Source organism: Mus caroli, unplaced genomic scaffold (assembly GCF_978045245.1).
Source record: "Mus caroli unplaced genomic scaffold, Mus_caroli_1 scaffold_2, whole genome shotgun sequence".
Taxonomy (NCBI): domain Eukaryota; kingdom Metazoa; phylum Chordata; class Mammalia; order Rodentia; family Muridae; genus Mus; species Mus caroli.
In genome coordinates, this window is record NW_028227257.1 from 50,404,068 (window position 1) to 50,414,568 (window position 10,501).

Sequence of the window (10,501 nt, forward strand, 5' to 3'; positions counted from 1 at the left end):
CTGGCAATTAACTGGATACCTGGAGCACGGTGCAGAGGAGAAGACAGATAAGGACCTGTCTTTGGGGAAATTCATGAACATATGGAGGAGACAGATGAGGAGAGAGGCAACCGTGGGCAGTGCAGGATAAAGAAAAGCATAGGGGGTGAGGTCTAAGCAAGCACAGACTAGGAGCTCAATAAATATTTGCAGTCATTAAGCGGAGTCTCCTTCCTGATGAGAGCTCTAGGCTAGGTGTCCACAGTGTTACCATGTTATATTTGCTGAAGAAGGCTAATGGCTGTGGTCAATTGCTCATGGACATCAGGGATCTGGGCAAGGCCACCTAGTGGCTCTGACAGCTTTCGGGCTCTTGGGTTCTTTTCTAGATCCTCTGCATCCCCAAAGAGAGAAGGAAAGACACAGCATAGAAGAACATGGGGGATACTTTGGGGCTGCTTGGAAGAACCTCAACGCTGACTTATCTGGTTTCTGTGAGGACACAGGTTGTGATGTGGAGTGAGACATAGGAGTATTGGAACCTATGAGTCCTCTTGAGTAGTGGTTCTCAACCTTCCAGATGCCATCCTTTAGCGCAGTTCCTCATGTGTGATGACCTGAATCATAAAATTACTTTTGTTGCTGTCACTTTGCTACTGTTATGAACCATAATGTAAATCTCTGTGTTTTCCAATGGTCTTAGGTGACTCCTGAGAAAGGAATATTTGACCCTCAAAAGGGTCGTGACCCACAGGTTGAGAACAGTAGCTCTAGATGCATTTAGCAGAGGAGAATGATGTTAAATACATTTCCCTCTTCCTCTCCCTATCCCTCTCCCTCTTCTTTTCTTCTCCCTCTCCCTTTCCTTCCCTCCCTCAGTTTTTTTTTTTTTTTTTGAGACAGGGTTTTTCTCTGTGTCTCTGGCTGTCCTGGAAATCACTCTGTAGACCAGTCTGGTCTCAAACCACAAGAACTGCCTGCCTCTGCCTCCTGAGACCTGGGATTAAAGGCGTGCACCACTACCATCTAGCTGTGATGCTAAATCTTAAGGATATGTTTAGGAAGCTGGCATGGGTTCTGGATGGCCACAAACCTCCACCCAGTAGATACCCATTGTAGTGTGGTTATCACCATCCCTGCAGCTGCTGATAAACCCCAACTTATCATTGAGAAAAAACAGATTTGAAGGGGTTAAAGGGGTTGAAGGCAGATTTGTCCTTGAAAGGTGGTTTCAGGAATGACTACATAAAGGGACCCAACAGACCACCATCTCTGCTTACCTTTATCCTACTTGCAAGCCTCCAGCATTTATAGGAAAGGATGGCCACTAATGGATGGCTCTAAACTTATGTGCTCCAAGGTTATCAAGGCCAGCAGAAGATGCAGCTTCTTTCTCCTACACAGTAAGTGTGTGCCCAGCTGTTTTTAGTTCCAAAAAGAGCATGTTGTTTCTACGTTGAACTCATGACCACCCTTATTTATGTGTCTTGACAGAAGCCCCTATAGTGTAGGGGAGGTTCAATTTCCCCCAGAGACTCAAACAGATAATACTATTGTTGTCTAGTGGTGTTCTCTGAGATTAAAACCTTCCACTTTGGAGGGAACTTCTTAAGATGTTCTAAGGGGACCTGACATACTGCAGGAAAGCTTGTTTAACTCTAATATTGGAAGTAAATGACTCAAAATAGTTTCAGGAAGTTTCTGAAAATGATCAGATTTACTAGGACCCTCCCTGTGAGTAAAGACTGTTGAGAATCAGAAAGAGGGAAAAAAAAGCAAACAAACAAAAAACAAAACCTCTTAGACAAGCCCAGCTGCCTGGAAGGAGCAGAGGCCAGCAGAGCTGCCTGGAAGATGCTCAGACCGGCCTGGAAAGGACACTCTCTAACCTGTTGAGCTGCTACAGGCTGTGGAGTGTGCTCCAGGTTCCCAGCTTTGTGAGCGGTCACCCACACTGAAACGGGCTTTGGTGATGCAGCTGTCTTTGAGTCATTTCTGCTCCTATAAGTAATCCCTCACCTATATTCCTATAAGTAACCCCAGTCAAGTTCATTGGCTCATAAGTTGGACTTTGGTGGTATCTGTACTTTGGGTGAGGAGACCTGTGTGCCACGTCTCCCCTGGGACAGTCTGTAACCCAACCCCTATCAAGCCCGTGGCGCAGCACCTTATGAGCACTGTCCAAGAGCAACTGGCCTATCACAGTCCTAGAAGGTAAGGGGGGGAGGGGCAGGGAACATGATAAAAACAGGTGGCTAACATATTTATTAAAGGCCAGTTTAAAACTCCTAAAAGAAGACAGAGGTAAACCATATGATTTTACAGTGCTAACAAAAAATCTTTTTTTTTCTTCTCCAACTTATATTCAGAATAGTCAGAGACACAGAACCCAGAGAACAAAATGCCAGCTTGTTACAGACAGGGCTGCTTGGGGAACATGGCTTAGGCAGGCAGAGCTGATCCCTGTGGTGCTGAAAACAGACATCTATAAGCCCAGCCCTCCCCTGAAGCTTGTCAGGGCTGTCTTCAGGTGCTTGCCCCGCTTGCAACCCTTCCTCCACTCTTACCAGTCAGCTCCAGCTCTGATGGAGACCTCCCCTTTCCCAACAGAGGCACAAGCAGCTATCTGTCTCCCCCCCCTCCCACCCCATGGCGGTGATCTTTCCTGAGGAAGCTAGTAGAAATTCAAGTCAGAGAAGGAAATATGCTAGTTTTCCTTCCTTTTTAAAAATCATTGTAGAAATGCAAGCCACCTTCAGTGCAGGCTCTCATCTTAACTAGCGCTATATGATGGTGTGCATCCCTTCAGCCTCATGAGTGTTAAACAACATTGAGGGCATACTTAATGAACAAGTTTCTATCTGGCTTTCTCCAAATCTCTGTGTGATGTATCTGAGCATGCCCATGAAGCTGCATGCAGCACAAAGAGAGGATTCATGCCTTCTTGGTCATTGTAGATTCCCGTGGCTGAGCACCCATGTTGTGTGCTTAAAAAGATATAATAGTCATAGGTAATACTGATTAGGCGATTTGTAGGTATCAAAGCACATCACTTAATTGCCTCCTTTCCATAAGTAAGTGCTGCAGTCACTTTAGTGAACCACATCTTATAGAAGGGGAGACTGAGGCACAGAGAAATGACTTAGCGCCCCTGCCCCATACATGTCTGAATCTTCACTTAAGCATGTGAAGAGCATTTCTCCACTCGGCACACACTTGCTTGAAACATTGCAGTTTTCATCAGACACCAGAGGGACAGCTTTTCTCCTACCCTAGGGAGGAATAGGAGTCCATCCTGGATTGGTCTGTGCCACAGGAGTCCTGTACCAGCATGGATCCAAAATGGTCTTGGGTCTGCTTTCCCTCGGACTGTGTTACCTATGTCATGCTCTTACAAACCAGCTGCCAGCATCTGCCTCCATTACAGAGGTCAAGCTTTCTTCAAGATGACTTCCTGCCCGGCAGAACTGTTGTGGAAGATCATTCTCTGATCAGTACTGCTGCTATCTTCGGGAGGGCTGGACCTGCTCACAAGGAATTGTCATAGGTGGGCTTTTGATTCTTGACATTCCCTCTCTCATGGAAAGAAGGGGTGGTGATGAGGGTATGGGATGGTCACCTGAGTATCCAGTCCCCTCTCCCAACCAGTTCTGCTCTAATTGCACGTGGCCTTGAGGTCTCGGGAAGGACTAGAGGAGGTAACCTCATTTACACTGCCAAGAGTCATCTCTGCTGGATACAGACAGTCCAGTGAGGTGCTTTAAGGTCTCCTGTGCTCCTGCCTGTAACCCCTTCCCCACTGCTCTGTAAGTAAGGTAACAAACTCACCGGTTCTTCAGAGTGAACTTTGGTGGAACCATGACTTGGTTTGCTTTGGGATCTAAGAAGGAGAGGTAGAACTTGTTTACAACTCTCCCAGGGGAAGACTTTTAGCAGCAAGAAGCCAATTGGCTCAATGCTTTTGATGACTCTCCATCCCTATTTGGGCATTCTTCCCTGTCCCAGGGTCTGTGTACGTATGCTCATAGGTGAGCCTTTGTTCTTTTTTTTTTCTTATACACGAAGTCTAGATTTTTTATCCAGAGAAATTACAGTAGCCGCATTATCGCTGCTTTTACATTGGTTCTCTACGTTCCAATTTTCACAGCATGACAGAAAGAGCCATGTAACCCCATATAGCCTAATACGTCACATTATAATAAGGAAGTACCAAGCTTAAGAAACACAAGCGCTTTATAATCTGTAGTAAGCTGGCCTGCTTTTTGATTCAGAGGGGTAATGTGCATCCATCTTAGGACTTGCTGGCCACTGAAAGCTGCTCTGCTCCCAAGATCCCCTGGGAACTACGGTCCCCTAAAAGCAGCTTTTGATCAATGATGAAGACTTGGCATTTCATCACTCCAGCTCTGGGGCATGCCAGGAACTGGCTTCAGAACTCCCAGTGTAGTGAGACTCCAGTTGGTAACTGGTTTGTTAACACTGTCTCCTTCCCTTGCTGGCTGGAGTACTCTGCTCTGATGTTACCTGCATTTGAACTTGGATCCTTGGCTTAGTCCTCTTCTCCTTCATTCCAATACATAGAACTGATCGTGGGACAAATCACCCCAACCCCCAACCCCAAGTACAGGCAACCTCTCCTATGTACTCTAATCTAGCAACAGTGAGGTCAGGACAGGATCGCATCCTGCACATGAGTCTGAATCTGCTGCTCGACACCCTGATATTCAGAGTCAGGGGTTCCATGACTTTGAGTGGCAAGGATCCCTGGGAATGACGGGATAGATGGATGGATAAATGGAGGTGAAACCAAAGCTGAGAATTCTCATCAATGCTGGGCACAGACTGCATGAAGTTGGTAGAGAAGAGAGAATGCAGGAACATGGAGATGCCAAGCCTGAGCCAAGAAAGTTGTTTTGCTATGGAATATATTATTTTTGCAGGTTGCTATAGTTACCGCTGTGAAATTAAAAATTAAAACCTTGTGAAAGAGAGAGGGTTGACTGAGATGAGGCAGTTCCTTGACAGGCTGAGTTATTTATCTTTTCCCCATGTAACATCTGGTTACGTGCTTGCAAATTTATTTTTAATTCAGGGCTCTAAAAAAGATTTTGCATTGATATGCCATGCAGAAATGAATCTCTTGGGAGAGAAAGATTAGCAGGTAGTATCCAGTGGCAACTGGTGACCTCTGGTGTGTCCCCTGGCCTTTGCCTCTGCTTCTCAGGCAACCTCTAGGCATCAGAGTATGACTGGCAAGCATCTGGAACTCCTGCCAATCAAGCAGCAGCCGTAACCATGGCTCCCAGATACAGAGCCTTGCTGGAGGCTGATTTTGGTTCCAGTGACTCTGACCATGAAGATGAGCATAGCTCCAGGAAAGAGGCTGTGAGAGTTCCCCCCTCTTCACTCTGGTCCCCAAGTTGTGAAACCCTGTTTCAGCCAGGATCTTGTGTGGGAGGGTGAGGCTCTGAATCAGATTCTCAGAGAGTCCACACTTGTGGTTTAGTAGAGACGACACTGGCTAGACCTAGGAGACATGGAGTCTAGGTCCAGCCCAGCCACTGCAGGCTGTGTATGCTTATGAAATCACAACACTTTTTGATCCCCATTCACCCACTTCTTCAGGGAGCAGCTTGAGTCTGCAGTATTCCCTGAGCCCATCCTTGAAGTCTCAGGAGTCATTCTTGCTTCTCCCTCTCACCCAAAGAATAAGGTTAGGATTCCAGGGTGGGCTGCCCTGAGAGTCTCCTCAATTTTGTTCTACCTCAGGCCTCTATCCTGGGTGTTTCCCACATGCAGAAATCTCTTCCCTCGTGTTCCCAGGTCTCCCTTCTCTGCCTCACCAGGGCTTTGCCACACCCACCCGGCAGACCTCTGCTTCCCGCTTCTGCACCCATCCTGGCTAGGCTCTTCAGCTCCTGATGGCACAGCGTTGGGTTTTGTGCTCTTTCTTGCCTGCATCAGCCAGCTACCAGCTGTTCCTCCTCTTGATGGATTAAAGCTTTTCCCCAATGCATTGTTACAGTGATTGTGTTTGTGGTTGCTGCTACTAATCCTTTACCATGCCCCAATTTAAACTTCAGTACACATCTACACGTATGTACAGGAAAAAAATGTACCTATATAAGGTTTGGACGTCTTAGGCATCCCCTGGGTTCAGCAGATGACTACTGTAGTATATAGCCTTCCTGCCTTCCTGTTGTTCATATCCTGTCATTTGTCTTGGTCACAGCTTTGTCCTCTATGTCCAGAGCAGGGTCTACTGTCTACACAGCACAGGAGTTGATGTTTTTGAGTAAATGAATGAATGCAGTGAGAGAATAAAGGGGACACTGCTCACTCTGTACTGAGAATTCCTTATTATCAGAAAGTGCTTTAGATTAGTGACTCTTTCAGCTGTGCAAGATCACTTTTAATACTTTCCAGTTGGGTCCCCAGTGTCCAATGTGGGCACAATACACTTCTGTCTCACTTAGGGTTTCCATTGCTGTGAAGAGACACCATAACTAAGGCAACTCTTATAAAGGACAACATTTAATTGGGGCTGGCTCATAGGTTCATCGGTTTAGTCCATTATCATTAAGGCAGGAGCATGGCGGCATCCAGCCAGGCATGGCTCAGGAGATGCTGAGAGGTCTACATCTTCATCTAAAGGAAGCCAGGAGCAAATTGTCTTCCAGGTAGCTAGGAGAAGGGTCTCAAAGCTCACCCCCATAGTGACACACTTCCTCTAACAAGGCCACATCTCCTAATAGTGCCACTCCCTGGGCCAAGCATATTCAAACCAGTACAACATTTATAGAACAAACCAGTTTCCATGTCATGCTTAAAGCATCTGATCAGATGTTTTAATGTTTTGTCAAAGAATAGAAAGGAGCTAAGTCATTTGTCTCTGTCTGTGGTGGCAAAAGAGACCCCTGCCCTGTGTGTTGATTTCTTTGAGTCGCTGACTTCCACCTTGGGACCTGAAGAAATGCCTCCTAATCCCTATCCCTACACCACCCCCACCCCTATTCCAGCCCCATCCCTATCTCTACACCACCCCCACCCCTATTCCAGCCCCATCCCTATCTCTACACCACCCACCCCCCTATCCCAGCCCCATCCCTATCTCCATTCCACCCCACCCCACCCCCAGCCCAGCCCCATCCCTCATCCACACTCTCAGCTTACCCAGCATTTTGCTGAGTCTGAATGATGCTGGGCTAGGTAGACTGGCAACCAGGAGAGGGAGTTCCTATCAACAGCAGACACAGCCTGGACTTTGTGTCTTAGAAACATCTTAGCTGCTGTCATTCTCCACTGTATCTGACAGGGATGAAGTGGGAGGATCCGGGAACATTTTGTGGGCAGACAGATCCAAATTTCTTGACAGGTCTGGACTCATCAGCCAGGTTCCCCACATGAGCATGCTCCAAAACTCATGGCTGAAACCCTGGGCTTGTGTGCTCATTGGAGGATGAATAACTAACTAGCTAGCCGTGCCAACAGCTGATGTAGAGGGTGCCTTGTGTAGCTGGCAACACGGTGTCCCAGCTTGACTCTGGTTTTGGGGAGGGGCTGTTGTTCCTGGTAGCTAATTTGGTAGTGCTGAGAGTAGCAGGTCTCCTGATTGAGGTGGCTGCCTATATGGCTGATCCAGTGAATAGAGGCAGGATGGGCTAGGGGAGAGTGCTTCCAGATAAACCAAGGACAAATCGAGTTACCTATTGGTCAAGGGGGTGACCTTAAGGATCTGGTCTTAGCTTCTTTCCACTCCTCATCTCTTCTGTGCAATAGCAACTTGCTGTCCACCACTACTACTTGAGGAGTAGTAAGAAGATTTGGATCAGTAACACAAGCTCTGAAGTGCCTTGAAAAGGGAAGGGCACTGTCAGGGTAATAATCTCTTGTTCCCTTCCTCATTGTCTGCTTGGCTCTAGGCTTTGAGCTCTGGCTAGAAGGACTCTACTGTTCTGTGACTGGTATGGCTTTAGGAGCTGACTTGTGCTCAAGACAGGGGTGACTGTGGGTGGGGAGATGGAGAAAGGACAAACAAAGACAGACACATGACACATCTACAGAAGGCTAGGTCAGGTAGCCCTATGCTGTAATGAAGACACGCAAACAGTAGCCCAGAAACTCGGTGCATTTATTTATACAGCTGAGCAGGGAAGTGGATTTATTGTACATAGCGGAACGAAAAGACAGATTTAGCTAATCTTGGTAGGGGGTCTCTATAGCAGACCAGTCTCAGGCTGTAAACATCCAGGGGGAGGAAGCTGCTGTTGACATTTCCCACTGACAACATCTGCACGCAGAGGAGGAGGAAGGCTTTACCATTTCCCTGAACCTTATTGGGAAAGGCTTTGCCATTCTCCTGGGTCTGAGGCATTGGGTCCTTGACATTGTCATGCTCACGTCCACAACACACGTTCACTCGGAACTCCCCCTGCTCCCTACACTGCTGGCTCTGCTCACCTGTCAGCACTGGGATAAACTTGACATCATCCTTTAGAGCTTGTTTAGTCAGCACAAGAAGGATGTGATGGTGGGAACTGTGGGCTAAGCCGGATGTTTGCTCCAAGTCTCTGGGATGCAGTCTCAGGATCCTGGATATTTCACAGCAGGTGGGTTTAGGGCAATATCCTTACTTCATTCTTCAAGAGTTTGTTCATGTGATCTTGCTAGTGGCTAGCCACTATGTGGCACAAAGAACATGGCATAGATGCTTTTCTGAGCTTGGTCCAAGCCAAGTCCTGATGCTGGTACATTTGGAGAAGGAGACGATTGCTCATATATGTGGGAGTGTGATTGTGTGGAAGGATTGATTGGCTTTGGGCTTAAGAAGGTCTTGGGTCGCTTTCTCTGCGGAATCACCATAGCGGCTGGGACTCTGTGCACATACCCTGAAAACTGGAGGGCCTTCAAGGCCTTCATCGCTGCTCAGTACAGCAGGGCTCAGGTCCGCGTGCTCTCCGCACCACCCCACTTCCACTTTGGCCAAGCCAACCGCACCCCTGAATTTCTCCGAAAATTTCCTGCCGGCAAGGTTCCAGCATTTGAGGGTGATGATGGATTCTGTGTTTGAGAGCAATGCTATTGCCTATTATGTAAGCAATGAGGAGCTGTGAGGAAGTACACCAGAGGCAGCAGCTCAGGTGGTGCAGTGGGTCAGCTTTGCTGACAGTGACATCGTTCCTCCAGCTAGTACCTGGGTGTTCCCCACCTTGGGCATTATGCACCACAACAAACAGGCCACTGAAAATGCAAAAGAGGAGGTGAAGCGAATCCTGGGGCTGCTGGACACTCACTTGAAGGCTCAAACTTTTCTGGTGGGCGAGAGAGTGACACTGGCTGATATCACAGTTGTCTGTACCCTGCTGTGGCTCTATAAACAGGTCTTAGAGCCGCCTTTTCGCCAGGCCTTCCCCAGTACCAACCGGAGGTTCCTTACCTGCATTAACCAGCCCAAGTTCAGGGCTGTCTTGGGGGAGGTGAAGCTGTGTGAGAAGATGGCTCAGTTTGATGCTAAGAAGTTTGTAGAGAGCCAGCCTAAAAAAGATACCCCAAGGAAAGAAAAGAGTTCACGAGAGGAGAAACAGAAACCCCAGGCTGAGCGGAAGGAGGAAAAAAAGGCAGCTGCCCCAGCTCCTGAGGAAGAGATGGATGAGTGTGAGCAGGCACTGGCTGCTGAGCCCAAGGCCAAGGACCCTTTCGCTCATCTGCCCAAGAGTACCTTTGTGTTGGATGAGTTTAAGCGTAAGTACTCCAACGAGGACACCCTCTCTGTGGCGCTGCCATATTTTTGGGAGCACTTTGATAAAGATGGCTGGTCCCTGTGGTATGTTGAGTACCACTTCCCTGAAGAGCTCACCCAGACCTTCATGAGTTGCAAGCTCATCACTGGGATGTTTCAGCGATTAGACAAACTGAGGAAGAATGCCTTTGCTAGTGTTATTCTCTTTGGAACCAACAACAGCAGCTCCATTTCTGGTGTTTGGGTCTTCCGAGGCCAAGAGCTTGCCTTTCCGCTGAGTCCAGATTGGCAGGTGGACTATGAGTCGTATACATGGCGGAAACTGGATCCTGGGAGCAAGGAGACCCAGACCCTGGTTCGAGAGTACTTTTCCTAGGAGGGGACCTTCCAGCACGTGGGCAAAGCCGTCAATCAAGGCAAGATCTTCTAGTGAACAAGTCTTGCCGGTCGCCTAGCTGCCTGCACCTACCCTTCAAGGGAGATGGGGGTCATTAAAGGAAACTGAACATTGAAAAAAAAAAAAGAAGGTCTTGGGTCCTATTTAGGCCCTGCTCTTGGGAAATTTAGGAATAAATACCACACAGCTCTAAGTAATATACTTATATCACTAAATAAGTAATAATTCTTTCTACTTATAAGTATTTTAATACTATAGGGCTATAATCTGTTTGTTCTGTAAAGCAAGGAAGTCTAAGGGTAGGCCACCTGTGGCCAGTGTGGCACTGACGTCACTGGGGACTGAGGCTCTGTTTGCCATCTGTTCTATGTCTAACAGGTAACTCG

General features: G+C 47.6%; 1 pseudogene; it reads left to right on the forward strand.

Moving 5' to 3' along the window:
- The first annotated feature begins 8,758 nt into the window (after positions 1 to 8,758).
- LOC110289991 (elongation factor 1-gamma pseudogene) lies at positions 8,759 to 10,244 on the forward strand (annotated as a pseudogene).
- Positions 10,245 to 10,501: the final 257 nt, after the last annotated feature.